A 14,271-nucleotide genomic window follows, 5' to 3' on the forward strand; every position below is an offset into this window, starting at 1 on the left:
TGTGCCCCAAACTCTTTGCCTACAAATTTCTATATACTCTCTTAACATCAACTGCATCCATGCTGGAGTCCTAAGGACCTGGGGGATGGCAAGCAATCAGGATTTAAAAGACTGGCCCCCAGGAAGCACCACATGTAGCTGAGGAGAATCCAACACATCCAATTGGAGAAGGTTAAAAGTAAAAGCCATGAAGAATCCAGATATCAGCCTGCAGGATGGCTGTGAACCATAGCAACCCAAAAGAGATGGGTTATGAGACAGAGTGGGAAATAGAACCTGCAAATGTGCTTCAAGCCATCAGAGTGTAGCCACTGGGACTTCTACAGGTCACTCGGGCACACTGTGAAGGATAAATTGTAGACTGAAAAAGCTTTGGCAAAGATACCACATTTAGAAAGCTAGTTCAGCAGCCCTGGTGAGAGGTGTAAGCATATTTATTTGTAAGGAGAGCAGCTATAGCGTTGGAGAAAAGAGGCAAACGTGAAAGATGTTAAGGAGAGAGAATCTATAAGATTTGGCTACAATGCAGTCTATCTTATGTATTTATTAGACACTGAATAGTTGTAAATGGGTATTTTACAGTTGATTTATACAGACTCCAGAGCTAACTTTCTGGGTAAGGACCTTGAAGCTGTTTAAAAAAATTTAAAAAGCATTTAAGCTGGGCACAATGGCTCACGCCTGCAATCCCAGCACTTCGGGAGGCTGAGGCGGGCGAATCACGAAGTCAGGAGATCGAGACCATCCTGGTTAACATGGTGAAACCCAGTCTCTACTAAAAATACAAAATAATTATCCAGGTGTGGTGGTGGGTGTCTGTAGTCCCAGCTACTCGGGAGGCTGAAGCAGGAGAATGGCATGAGCCCGGAAGGCGGAGCTTGCCGTGAGCCAAGATCGTGCCACTGCACTCCAGCCTGGGCGACAGAGTGAGACTCCAACTCAAAAAAAAAAAAAAAAACAGAAAAAAAAATTAAAAAGCATTTCTATGTTTCTGCCTACTAGCAGAAAGTGCATGTGTGTGGTGTGTGTGTGTGTGTGTGTGTGTATAGATATAGATTTATATGTATCTTTTCAGCAAGCGAGGAGAGTTCTTAGCTGTGGGTAACTTATGAGGATAAGACGCAAGATTGTAAAGATGGGATAAATTTCAACCTTTTAATTGATAGGTAAGAAACTGAGGCTCAGAACTTCATTGTGTTACAAACTAAGAGCCAAAGCTGCAATCAGAACCCAGATCTTTAGCCAGGTAGAGGAAGGCTCTGTCCTATCTTCTATGGTTGGTCAAAGGTGCGGCTCCTCAGCATGAGTCACATGAGTCTTCTTTTATACTAGCAATACCAAGAAACTTCTTTCGTCCAAGTACACTGTGTTCCCACTGTCACCAACTGTGTGGGAACAACACCACATCATTCCTTGGTAACGAAGGTAAGTCATTACTGGGTCCCTGACTCCAGACAGGAGTTCTAATTATATGTAAGTGAAGAAAAACTGTTATTTTTAAAATGAGGACACGGGTTAGAATTATGGTAATTTAAATAGAAGAAAAGGAAGTTTGGGGGAAGGAAAAGATAGTTTAATACTTGGGTAGTTTCAGGAATAAAAGAGGCATAAAGAAAGAATCTGAGGCTTGGAGGCTGGGATGAAAGTGGGTACCAATGACCAAAATGGGGTTCCCTGGGAAGGAGCGGCAGCTCAGGTAAGAGAGAAAAAGACCATTAGTACAGCCTTGGATGTCAACCTTGAGAAGAGGGGGAGGTATGCATGTGATGATTTCCTGCTGATGTGTTATTTAGGAAAAAAAATGTTTTAAATCACCTAAGACAGTTTTATTTCCAATTTGAGTCAGAAAGACGAGGTTAGCAGTTGCAGTAGCAGGGATGGGGCCTGAAAGAAGCACGCAAATTGCAGGGGAAAGTATCGATTGCAGTTTTTATCATCTAAGTGGATACCTAGGAAACCTCGCTATCTCCTCATATATTCAGTCAGGAGAATAGAAGACAGAGGGCTGGAAGAGGCTTTATCTTCTTTTTATTAGATACATCAAAACCAATACAGCACGAAGCTGCTCCTCAAAGCTGCCCTGTCATGACCACCGGAGGACCAGTAGCCAACCTCCAATATTATATCCCTAGCCAACTTTTCACACAGCTGCATCTAAGAGATGCTTTCAAATAGGCTGCCTGGAGAGGTCTGCTGGTGCAGGAGTGAGCATCTTTCTAAGCACTCACAACTGCTGACAATGCTGGAGAAGGAAGGCCGGCAGTTCTCCAGGGTAGGGCAGCTGATGGGAAATTCGGGGAAATAGTTGTAGAGAGGAGAACATAAAGAGTGGATAAAAGTTGAACTAAATTTAGATTCGGATGTTAAGAGCAACATGAATAAGAGGAGAACAAGAAGGGTATGTAAAAGCTCCTTTAGTTCCCAGAAATGAAACTTCTGTGAAAGTCAGACTCACTGTAAAGAATTACTTCAAAGACCTGGAGAGACACACAGACCTTGAAGTTCACCTAGTCTACCATCTCCCACCTTCCACTCACACACAGACACACAGCCTCCACAAAGAAGGAACTGAGGCCAGAGAGGCCACCTGCCCAGCTGGCAGTCCGTGGGCAAGTTAGTGGCAGAATCTGGGAATACCCTCAGGATTGCAGACACATGCTCCCAATGTCCAGGCACAGTTCCACACTACAGCGCAAAACCTGTTTAAGATACAGCCTTGGTAAACATTAACCCCAACATGTCGGAAGTTGTTATAGATATCCAACAAATAGAAAAAATATTAGAGGTAACAATAAGTAATACCCGTGATGAAATATAAGGTGCAACTAAAATAATTTATATTCCATATAAAAAGGAATTGAGCCCCCTAAAATAGGTCTATCAGAAAGGGTAGGGTTCCCCACTCTAATAATCTCCAATGTCTGTTCTTGCAGAGTTTCTAGTTCTATCTATGGGCTCATTCACCTATTACCCCTTCTAGGTTCTGGTCCTGCCCCTGAGGGCCATAAGGCTGCCACAAAACAAACTGTTCAACGACAAAGTCAATCCTGTTTCTAAACTCTGTTTTGACCTCACTTCCTAGTTCTATATCTAAGGCTCTACTTCCTTTGCAGCTCTTGACCTGCATCTCTGGTGCCAACTATGGTAATCCTATTTGCCCATTTCCATCCTAAGACACGGGTCCCATTCTTTTATTTTAAATTCTGTACTGTACCTATCATCTCAAACTTCTGGAAGAGCCCAGAAGTTCTAATCATGGTATCATTCCTCTGTCCAAGCTCTTTTCAAAACCTTGACCCCTAGATTTTGAGCTCAGTCTGTGTACTCAGGTCACTTGTTGTCCATTTTGTCTGTTGTGGCTTGACAGATATCCGGTCTTATCTTGCTCTGTTCTCTGGATTCATAGCACTTATTTGTCCTGCACCCAATTCCTTACATTCCCATTGACTTCCAAATTTAATCATCTTTACTGACCCAAATAAGACTTTGACAATTTGGTTTTGGCAGCAAAAAGAAGGAAAAAAGAAAGACAAAAACCAAAAGTTAGGGAGGAAGTGGATCTTCTTTTAGAAAAAGTTATTACTAATATATCTAAATATAAAGCCTAAAAGTAAAGAAATTCTATAATCCATAGGTATTATTCAGGCTGTGGTGTGCCACTGTTAACAAATTCATCTGGAAATCTCAGTGGGTTAACATAAGATACATTTATTTCTCCTTCTTGGTATAATTCAGTGGGTGTTGTGGTGGGGGGCGGTGTGGGGAAAAATCTACTATGTATAGAAACTGGAGGCCTGGGTTAAAGGAAGCCTCAATTGGGAGCTTGCAGTGAGCGGAGATCATGCCATTGCACTAACAGCCTGGGCGACAGAGCAAGACTCCATCTAAAAAAATAAAAAAGAAGCTCGATTTTTTGAAGCTTCATCAGGAGTATGTGTACTTGATCGCCTGTCAGGTGAAGACTGAACAATCACATGGGGTTTTTACTGCCTCAGCCTGGAATTGACATATATCCCCTTCTGTCTCAGCTCATTAACTAGAAGTAGACACAGAGTCCCACCCATCTGTTAGAACGCTGCGAAGCCCAACTTGTCCATGCAGCCGAAAGTGGAGAACTGTAGGTCAGGAATGCTAATAATGTCTGGTGCATGGTGATTTCAGTCCATACAACTCTGGAATTTTTGCAACTGTGTCAGTTAAAGGATTAATGCACTCCCAGTTGTTATAGTGCTTCTCATTTTTAGTTGGTAGTAAACAAAGTGATTTGCAATAAGTGTGATAAAAAGGAATGAATATGGACTAATAGGGTCATAAAATGGTAGTGCATTCATCAAAAGCTGAGAGAACCTAAGATATCAGACAGTGGTGGTGCTGTTGCAAGTTTTTTTCACTGTTATGCTTTTGTTTCTTTTATCTTTGGGGCTTGAGGAGAATTATTTGAATTTAATTCTTAATATGTACCTTGTATTTAATGAATCAAGATTCATTAAAAAATGAAACTTGAGATTCATTTGAGACTCACTTGAAATTCATTTTAAAAATGAGAGGCAAAATGGGGCACTTACCTCTCATTTTTACATGTAATAGCATATAACATTCAAAAGCATAAAATAGCAAGGATGTCTTGCTATTTTTATTATTTCAACATGACGGCAGGTTTGCAAACAGCAAAATCATATGCATAAGTTTTTATCAATATTGTGATTTAATTTTAGAGTGTCACCCACACTTCTACACATATTTATCTTGTAATCATAGCCCTTTAAACACAAACCTATGATAACCATATATATATTATTTGTCACTTATTTAACTAGACATGTCATTAAAATACTTTAAACTCTCAATGTATAAATTGAACATTCTGCCAAGAGTATGCTAAAAATAATAAGAAGAGAAAGCCATTGAATTTCCCTTTATTCTTGCTTGATCTTCTTCCTATTATTATATGTTGAAAAAAAGTTTCAGTTACCTATTTACATTTCACTCATGAACATAGTTTTTATACACTTTAAAAATCTACAATAAGAATAAAGCTAATGCCATTCTGTCCATCTCACTTGCCTAGAGGCATCTAAGTGGTATATGAGGACTGGTATCTCTAAAAGCCTCATCACATCTCAGGACATCACATCAGATAAGCAGCAGGAAATAAACATAAACAAATAGTTCTTCTCCAATTTCACAGAAGGGGGTTTATCAAGACATGTTTTCTCTATTGAGATTGCTATGGAAGTGAAGTGCTATAGTGAGATCTAATCCTCAATGCTAACAGCCTGTGTTTTCCTTCCCCGCCTCAGCCATGTGCCACTCCTAAGCATGCTGAGCCGGAAAAGACATGGCCCTCTTTTCTAAAGCTGTGACACTGCATGGGCACAAGACAATCAGGCTCGTCTGTAGAATTTAAGATACTTCTTAATTCTGAAAGCTCACAAATACTACTACTACTGTGTTAGTCAGGGTTCTCTAGAGGGACAGAACTAATAGGATAGATGTGCATATGAAGGGGAGTTTATTAGGAGAATTGACTCACACGATCACAAGGTGAAGTTCCACAATAGGCTGTCTGCAAGCTGAGGAGCAAGGAAGCCAGTCCAGGTTCCAAAACCTCAAAAGTAGGGAGGCCAACAGTGTAGCCTTCAATCTGTAGCCGAAGGCCCGAGAGGCCCTGGCAAACCACTTGTGTAAGTCCAAGAGTCCAAAAGCTGAAAAACATGGATTCTGATGTTCGAGGACAGGAAACATCCAACACAGGAGAAAGATGAAGTTCAGAAGACTCAGCAAGTCTGCTCTTTCCAACATCTTCTGCCTGCTTTATCCCAGCTGCGCTGACAGCTGATTAGACGGTGCCTACCCAGATTGAAGGTGTGTCTGCCCCTCCCAGTCCACCGGCTCAAATGTATCTCCTTTGGCAACACTCCCACAGACACACCCAGGAACAATACTTTGCATCCTTCAATGCAGTCAAGTTGACACTCAATATTAACCATCACAACTACTAATTTTTAAAAAACTAGTCTCACATAGGTTGATAAAATCTTGACTGTCATTTTGGTGAAAACTAAAAGACCTTTTTATTATCATTTGTTTTTTCCACAGGGAATTACTGCCAAATCCATATTATGAATTCCCCAAAAAAGTATTTAATAAGACAGCACTTAAATATAACAGAAAATATATGTTAGAGCTAAACTCACTAATAGTATAATTTACACTTCTGCAAAAGATCATAATTTAATTATTTTATTCAATGTGGTAGAAGACCAAATTAATAATTACAAAATTCTCTACTCACTGATTTTTCTGGATGTAGCCTCTGTTATGGAAGAATAAAATATAATATTGTTTTAAAAGATACTTGAGATTAAAAAATACTTTTGAGGAAGAAATTAATTCACAAAATTATTTCACTTGTCTAGATACCCATTTTATAAATGGAAACATTGGAGGAGAAAGGTTACATGACTTGTTAAAGTTTCTTTTTTGTTTGTTTGTTTTTTGAGACGGAGTCTTGCTCTGTTGCCCAGGTTGGAGTGTAGTGGCGTGATCTTGATCTCAGCTCACTGCAACCTCTGCCTCCCGGGTTCAAGCGATTCTTCTGCCTCAGCCTCTGGAGTAGCTGGGACTACAGATGCGGGCCACCACACCTGGCTAATATTTTTGTTTTTTTAGTAGAGACGGGGTTTCACCATATTGGCCAGGCTGGTCTCGAACTCCTGAACTCATGATCTGCCTGCCTCGGCCTCCCAAAGTGCTGGGATTACAGGCGTGAGCCACCACGCCCAGCTGACTTGTTAAAGTTTCTAAAGTTGATATGTGAATGGAGAGACATAGAATGTCTTTATCCCAATGTCAATTTAATATTGAATTCAATTTTTTTTGGTGCGTATCTTCTTTTAAGATCTGTAAGATTGTAATGTTTATGTGTGTACTGTAAAAAAGGTTCTGTCTAAAGCCTGAAAAATAATTTTTTTTGCAAAGAGTTTTTATGTTCATTTCAAACCTTCGGCAGTATTATATCTAGAATTATTTTTTCCTTCTCTTTTTCTTTTTCTTTTTTCCTTTTGTCTTTTGATTAAGATCCTCACTTCTCACAGGGGGAAAAAGAGGAAAAGTGAAATTTTATAAAAGGGCAGTTCTGACCTAGGAAGAGGAAAGAAGGTTTTAACATAGAGGAAAACTGAGGTATATCTTTAGAGTAGGAGGTTCTCACTACATCATTTTGCTGTAAGTGGATGTAAAGGAAAAGTTACCAAGTGTTTTCTTGCTTGAACGAAGATAGGTATTTTCTCATGAAGCTTTGAAAGGTTTTCTAGTTGAAAAGTAATGTGAAAAACAATAACTTCTGCCACTGAATGATTGTTATAAGCCTCAGTACCTTCAATAAAAAGATGCTTCTGTTCAATTTCCAGTCACACCAAATTCTCATTACAAAAAGCTAAATCCCATCTCTCCATGAGCCAGACTGATCAAAAGTAGCAGATTTATGCATTAAGTTTTGTAACATATGCTTACATCCCATATAGCCCAGGTCACAAAGCAAATTCTAGGACTTTTTCCCCTCAATGAATACCAGGATTGGATGCCAAGCTTCAAGGAGACCAAGAGCAGGAAAGTACTTGTGGCCAAGGTGTCCTTTAAAAATAAGAAAGACATCCTATTGCTTTTCAAAAACAAAATTGTCCAGTTCCCAAGTGGTTGCACAAAACCCATTTTGTGTTAAAGAAAACAAAGGATTTCTAAGAGTTTTATTTAGAATCCATAAGAAAAAAAAATAGAGAGATAATAGGCAAAAAAGAAAATAAAGTCCCTAGGGTAGAAAACCAAAAGGTCTTCTTAATAATTTCCACACCATTCTCGCTTCTCATGTTACTTGCAAAATGTTAGATATTGCTATTTTTTTTTCTAAGGTGGATAAGAAAATCAAACTAAATGCCAGTGTAGTTGAATTTCCCAGACTGACTGTGGAAATTGGGATACAAAGGTGCAGACATCAATAATAAATGCTAGGGTTCAGCACGCAAACTTAACTCAAAGCACCTCTCACCCTACCACTAAAGAGGCCAAGGGACATGCCCCTAAGATGGCTGTGCCTTTAAAGACAGCTGTGTTTAGCAGTGAAGAGTACCTCTACTAGGCAGAAAGATGAACACTGCTTTTACAAAGAAAATAGGTCAACTGATATAACAGAATGAAAGCAGGATTTTGTCAATTTTTTTAAGGCAGAAAAACTGACAATGAAAGGAAAAAATCAAGGTTACAAAAATGATGTGTTTTCTTATTGGCAACATGTCCAGTGTCAGAGTCCACAGTTTGCTGTGTTTGAGAGTGTTGGCTTCATTTTAAGATGTAACTAAATCCAGGTATTTAATTGAATAGTACATCCTTATCTGTGTTCCCCATAAATAGGTGCAAAGGGTTCTCCAGAATAGGCAAATTGAAGAGGAATAAGGTGACAGGGCTGGAAAAGCAGCAGCAACATTTTGTAACAGAATGGTTTGAAGATTAAAATGAAATGAGGCCTATCTATAAGGCAATAGCAGTGATAGAAATAGAAAATTAGAATCCAGTTTATAGTTACATTGTAAATTACAATCATCAATTCATATGCATTAGAGCCATGGAGTTGATTGCAAAAATGGTCATAATACACTTGAGTACCTCCAATCAAGAACTCGAGTCTATTTGCCCATTCTTGAATTTGGGGTGGTGTTGGGACTTGCTTTTGCTAATAGAAAGTGGCAGAAATGATTTGTCTAGCTCTGAGCATAAGCGTGAAAATAACTTGCAGTTTCTTTCTCACTTCTCCCTCTCTATCTCTCTTTCTGAGAACCTGCCACCTCCATTTGCACAAGCCCAAGTCCAGTCTAGCCTTCCAGTGGATGAGTCATGGCACAGCTATGGCTATGGTTCTACCCAACAGTCAGCTAATCCCCCGAAGCAGAGCCTTTTCACTGACTAGCAGCTGCCCACAGACACATGGGTTAGTCCAACTGTATCAACAGAAGAACTACCCAGCTTATCCTAGACCAAATTTCCAACCCACGGATTTATGAGCCAAACAAGCAGTTGTTATTTCAAGCCCCTAAGTTTAGTAATGATTTCTCACACAACAAAAGATAGTAGATAGAATCCATATAGAAACTTCCCGCAAGTCAGTTAGTTATTAACCCATTTTGCTAAAACTTAACTGAATAGGAACTATGTGCAAGCATGCTAACAAAGCTTATTCATAGTCCTTTGGGGAAACAGAACTCCCTGGTGCGTAACGTGAGGCTTGCAGTTTACCTGGGGAAGCCAGGAAGGCTTGGAGCAGAGAATACCTCAGTGAGGACTTAAAAGAGATTGATGAGTGGATCAAGTGAAGTAAGGTGGGACAGTTATGTCAGGCAGAGGAAATGATAAAGGTATAAAGAAGTGAAATAGCAAGGCATAAGCAGGGAGGTACAGGAATTTATAATAGAAAAATGTAGTGTCTTAAGGAACGGCAAAAAAAAAAAAAAAAAAGAAAGAAAGAAAGAAAAAAAAAAGAAAGAAAGAAAAAAAAGAAACTCAGAAGTTAATAAGAACCAGACCATGGAAGACTGGATGCTCCCATAAATATCTTGGATTGAAGTATATTGATAAAGGCTTAGGCCAGTAGTCCTCAAACAGTAGAGCACATGAAAATCATCTGAATAGAAATTTTGAGGACTCTCTTACCCATAAATTAAGATTCAGCAACTTTTTTATGGAGCTCAGACTTTGGGCTTTAAATTTTTAAATTTTACATTTTTAATATGGAACGTTGGAGTGTCTGATGCAGGTTGTTCATGGACCACACTTTGAAAAATATTACTGTAGGGAATGGGAGGAGTCCAGTAGTGGTTTTAAAAAATGGAGTGAGTTGGGCACTCTGATATTATTTTCAGGTCAGTATTTGAGACTGATTTTTCTTAAATCAGTCTCTGGTATGGACAAAATGTATAAGGTTATAACATAATATGGAATATTACTTAGTCTATAGAACATATTCAAATTTCTCTAATTGTTCCACCAATGCTCTTTCTTGAATCAGCATCCAATCCAAACACACATTTTAAATTTAGTTGTCATATTTCCTTAGTCTTCTTTAATATGAAACAGTTCCTCAGTCTTTCTTTGTGTTTTATGACCTTGACAATTTTCATGAGCACTGGCCAGGTATTCTGAATGCCCTTGCACCAATGAGCCCAACTGATTCCCAGACTTTGGTTTCTAAATACCACTCTCCAATGTAAGAAAACTATGGTTCCTTGGAGAAACAGCTGAATCCAGGGCTGAAGGAGAAAAAATAAGATGAGCCTGAAATATTTTGTGCTAGAAAATACCAAAGAGTTTAAAAAAAAAGAAAGAGAGAAAGAAAGAAAGAATAGGCACATTTCAAAAAGACAAAGTTGCCAACTTGATTGGTGATCCTAAAGGTCAACTATGGAAACACTGAATAACAAAATAAATCTTGATCATAATGGATTATAACCCATGGAATAATGTAAGGGTTCATGTGTCTGTACTAACATAAATAAGAGAGTGAACAAATGAATGAATGAATAAGTAAAGGAGAAAAGAAAACTTTTCCTTACTATAAAACTACGACTTGTATCTAAGTTAAGGAATTATTGAACCAGAAAATTACCATTTGGCAAACACCAAAGTAATAGTTGTTTCAGGCAAGAATCATTAACGGATGCTAAAATTAGTGGCAAAGATGTGATAAATTACGGGATATTTAAATTCTCCAAATTATTTTCCCATGAGATACTTACAGAGTACAAAGAAATATAGTGCCTTTGTAGTGAAGAAATCTGGCAAACGCCACCCTCCCCAAGTGATCAAAGTTAACATTTTCAGTAACGGAATAAATTGACATCAAGAGTCTTCGGATAAGATATGTTGAGAAGGTCACAACCTCACTTTTTGATATCCTTGCCAAAAATGCAAAACTGAATTTAAATATGAGAAAACATCAGAGAAAGTGCATTGATTGTCAGAGCCTCATCGACCTAGTATAAAACACACACCAATGTACGTACACTCGTATGTGTTAGAGGCACTTTCAGTTTGGCCTTCATTCAGTTCACAAAGAGATCCATTTAAAGACTTTTAAGAAGAAAAATGACCGGATGAAAACTGTGCCTCAAGGAGATTAAACTGGCAGCAGAAGGTAGGATACAAAATGAAGGGGGTGGAAATGAAAGCTATGGAAGGCATTGATGCCTGTAAGTGATCTATTACATTATTTCAGGCACATAGTCATAATAATCTCAACCAGAGTAATGGCCATAGAAATGGAGAAAAGGAAAGTTAACACAGAAATAAGATGAAGAAAAATGACAATGATTTTTACACTCATTGAATGTGAAGGAGATGTAAAAGGAGGGGAAAAAAGAGTCTTATTTACTAAACTGGGCACCTGGGTGTCTACGCAGAAGGTGAGTCAATGGAAAGAGAAGGAATGTGATCCTGTACTTTCAAAGAAGGGCGTTCTGTTTTAGGCAGATATTTGAAGGTATTATTGAGATATCCTAAAGAGAATGTCTAGTAGGCAGCAGAAAAGGTGAGATTGCTATCTGGGAAAGAGGGATAACACATAGGAAGGACTGCCTTTGATGTGACACTTGGTTTACAGAGAATATGTAACTTTCCAGTGTTACAAAGCCAGTAAAAGGCAGAATCAGTATTTAAACCCCACTTCTAGGTTCAGAAGTTTCTTTGGCCCATGTAATGTTCTGTGTGTATGGGGACTCTCCAAGAAATTAAAAAGAACCATAAACCTCTATTACTATCAGTTTCTAAGTGCACAATTAGACTTATGTGCAAAGTTATAATCAGCTCATTTTTTAAAAAAGCAAAAGAATAAGTGAAGCTCTCTTTTCATCTGTGAGTTCCATTGGGCTTTATACAGAAGTAAGGACTATGTTCAGAGCCTTGTAAGGTTTTTGATAGTCACGTGATTGACTGTCAGAGCCTGGTCCCTCTCAGAGACCATCCCCTCAAGCGCTATCCTTTTACAGATCCGGTATCTGATCCTGCACATTCAAATATTTATATATAGGTTAGATAGGAAAGACATTGGTATAAGTAATTTAATTTTCACTAGGTCTCTCAGACAATTTTAAGAGTAGTCAGGAGCTAAAGTTTTCGGTCTTCATTTCCTATATAAATTGGCAAAAGTGTTGCATTCTGAATAACTACACTGTAGAAGTACATCATCCTTTGAATAAATTCGAATCCATACACAGCAACACAACTGAGGTCAGCTCAGAGGGTGAGCAGAAGACCCATCACTTCACACACTGGTTCGGAGAGCACAGCTGCCCTGACAGGAAAGGAGGGGCAGGGCAGATGTTGCTGATTGCTAACTACAACTAGTCACTCTTCCAGTAGTTCCCTCCCAGTGGGTGGTGAAAGTTGTTCTTTAGCTCATTATCTCCCCCTTCAGCCTTCTGATAAAGGAAGATGATGAAGTTAAATGAAGCAGGGAGGCTCAGCCCCTCTGTAGAAAAGGTAGAATGAACAAGAAAAATATCTTTCATTTTAGGTAATACATGAAAATGTTGAATAAATATATGCTGAAATAAGTAAGTTTATCTCAATAAATATTTTTTCTTATTTCTGATACCTGTAATAACAGTGAAATAGATATATTGGAAAAAGTACACTTTAAAAAGCATATCTCCTACATAAACACAGCACTTTGTAAATGACCACAGCCAAAGTAATCACATTCTTAAATAATTCTCTAACTGTAGTTCATTACATACTGTAAGGAAGGTTTTTCATTATTGCTCTTTATTTACTTATGCTCCTGTAAAGGAATAAGAAAAAAAGAAAACCATTTCCAATTCAAGTAGTCTCAAAGCATACTCTAGCTGCTTGCAATTAAAACACAAATTTACCTAAGACATTGCTTGGCTCAAACAATCATATTTTTCAAATAGTTCATGAGATTTGTTAATAACAGCTGAATGCTTTGGAACAGAGCAAGGCTTCAATTAAAGGATTACAGTTCCAGAGCTAAACTGGGAGAGAGACTGAGCTCAAGGCTGAACCTTTCCCCTCTGCATTCTTTCCCTCTGATTCTAGTTTGGCTTTGATTATTCTTTCCCCTTTTCCTTTCTTTTTTTATTCTTTTTTTTTTTTTCCATTTGCTGCTGGACAGAATTATAAATTACAGGGAGAAAGAGCAGTCTGATCTTACCAAGGAAGTTCTTTTTCTCAAGTCGTTTCTTTCATTTTCAAGGCGTTTCCCAACTCTGGCCTTACTTTGTAAGACCTGAACCTTCATCACTTCTGGTGACTTACCAAGGTCCAAAGTCTGCCACAGAACTACCTGAATGCTTGAATCACCCAGAATTCAGCTTGCTGGCATGGAACTCTTCCTGTTTTCCTTCATATACAAATAGGATTTAGAAATGTTTAAGCAATAATTAAATGAAGAAATAAGGAAAAGATTTAGATATTGGACTTCATTGTTATTATCACCATTTCCTTATTCACTTTCTTTTATATTATGTCCATATCTAAGTATCCCAAAGAAGTTAATGAAACCTGAGTACTTAATGTATTTTTCCAAAAATATCCAAATTGGAACAGTGACAAGTCTCAAAAAAAGGTCTCTTTGCCATCATTGATATATTGAGAGCAGAAAAAAAATACATTAATAATCCTGTTAGATAATCATGGATATAATTAACAGCTACAAAGATGATATTATTTGATAGGATATATTTCAGTATACAATCTAGCACCACTCAGGATTGAAGCAGAATTGCTTCCCTGTTGGAAAAAGTATCAAATAGATATTTTTAACTTCTCAGTAGGTGATAATTTAGTAGCTCAGAGAAATATTTTATAGGCATATGGAACAAATTAGTATGGTAATTGCAAATGGATTATTAATACTGACAAGTCATAAGACTTGACCTTTTCAAATGTAACTGCTGAGACTAGAATTTAAACTAAACATTGTGATGTTTACCTAAAATGTTTTAGATAAATCAGAGATAAGATTAACAAATTACTTAAATATACCATGTAAATTTTTAGCCTGTATGAATAATAATGGGAAATAATATTTGCTACATTGCACACAATTGTACACACATACACAGTCTGTCTCTCTGCCTTACAAATTCTAGATGGTCGCTGGATGGCAAGAAGAAAGGGGAAAACTACATAGCCTTCCTTTATCTTAATTTTGGCCTTGTATTTAGGAAAGGTGAAGGATAATTCTATCCATTGTTTTTTCAA

General features: G+C 38.0%; 1 protein-coding gene across 7 annotated transcripts in view; it reads right to left on the minus strand.

The window, feature by feature from the left end:
* The window catches only part of INPP4B (inositol polyphosphate-4-phosphatase type II B), an 849,925-nt gene that overhangs the window by 542,415 nt on the left and 293,239 nt on the right, over window positions 1-14,271 (minus strand). The window contains exon 1 of one of the 7 annotated variants that reach the window (XM_063637637.1): window positions 5,534-5,785. The exons of the other annotated variants lie outside the window; for them this stretch is intronic. The gene's annotated coding sequence lies outside the window, so the exon portion shown is untranslated. Of the gene's footprint in view, window positions 1-5,533; window positions 5,786-14,271 lie in introns of those variants that run through there. 7 annotated transcript variants of the gene reach the window in all.

The sequence above is a fragment of the Symphalangus syndactylus genome, chromosome 4 (assembly GCF_028878055.3).
Source record: "Symphalangus syndactylus isolate Jambi chromosome 4, NHGRI_mSymSyn1-v2.1_pri, whole genome shotgun sequence".
In the NCBI taxonomy this organism is placed as follows: domain Eukaryota; kingdom Metazoa; phylum Chordata; class Mammalia; order Primates; family Hylobatidae; genus Symphalangus; species Symphalangus syndactylus.